Genomic DNA, 1,006 nt, shown 5'->3' with positions numbered 1-1,006 from the left:
TCCTGCTCTGTCCGGAGTGGCCTAGCGCGCGTGCTGTCGGCAAGTACCATGAGCAGACATGTTGGGACCCGAAAGATGGTGAACTATGCCTGGCCAGGATGAAGCCAGAGGAAACTCTGGTGGAGGTCCGTAGCAATTCTGACGTGCAAATCGATTGTCAGAGCTGGGTATAGGGGCGAAAGACTAATCGAACCATCTAGTAGCTGGTTCCCTCCGAAGTTTCCCTCAGGATAGCTGGTACTCGTGGAAACGGAGGAGTTTCATCCGGTAAAGCGAATGATTAGAGGTCTTGGGGACGAAACGTCCTCAACCTATTCTCAAACTTTAAATGGGTGAGATGCCGAGCTTGCTTGAATGCTGAAGCTTCGGCGACTAATCTGAGTATCTAGTGGGCCATTTTGGTAAGCAGAACTGGCGCTGTGGGATGAACCAAACGTCGAGTTAAGGGGCCTAAACGAATGCTCATCTAGACCCCATCGAAAGGCGTTGGTTGCTATAGACAGCAGGACGGTGGCCATGGAAGTTGGAATCCGCTAAGGGTGTGTAACAACTCACCTGCCGAAGCAACTAGCCCTTAAAATGGTATGGCGCTCAAGCATTCTCCCGATACTCGACCGCCGGTGGCACTATAGGCCAAGCTTCCCTCTTAGCGGGGGGTAGCCCAGGTCTCAAGCCCCGGCAGTAGGAGGGTCGCAGGGGTGAGCGCTGAAGGGATCCGGCGTGAGCCGGCCTGGAACCGCCCTGGTGCAGATCTTGGTGGTAGTAGCAAATAGTCGAGAGAGACTTCCCTTGAAGGCCGATGTGGAGAAGGGTTCCATGTGAACATCAGTTGGACATGGGTTAGTCGCTCCTAAGCCCAAGGCTAAAGCCTTATCCCACGTTAGAGGCAACGGCCAAGCGAGTTTTTTGCTGCCCTGTCGGTCACGCACATCAAGACCTCTCATTAATGGGCAGCACAGAGAGGATGAGATTTTCCTCAGTTGCTGGTTGGGAGTTAGTGGCGAAA

General features: G+C 53.6%; 1 pseudogene; it reads left to right on the top strand.

Annotated features, from left to right (window-relative positions):
* The window catches only part of LOC123500612, a pseudogene marked incomplete at its 5' end in the record, with an annotated part of 3,575 nt that continues 2,569 nt past the window's right edge, over positions 1-1,006 (top strand).

This window comes from Portunus trituberculatus, unplaced genomic scaffold (assembly GCF_017591435.1).
Source record: "Portunus trituberculatus isolate SZX2019 unplaced genomic scaffold, ASM1759143v1 PGA_scaffold_440__1_contigs__length_6006, whole genome shotgun sequence".
Lineage (NCBI taxonomy): Eukaryota > Metazoa > Arthropoda > Malacostraca > Decapoda > Portunidae > Portunus > Portunus trituberculatus.
Note: the sequence above shows the minus strand (reverse complement) of the source record. Positions and strands in the feature narration are given on the sequence as shown.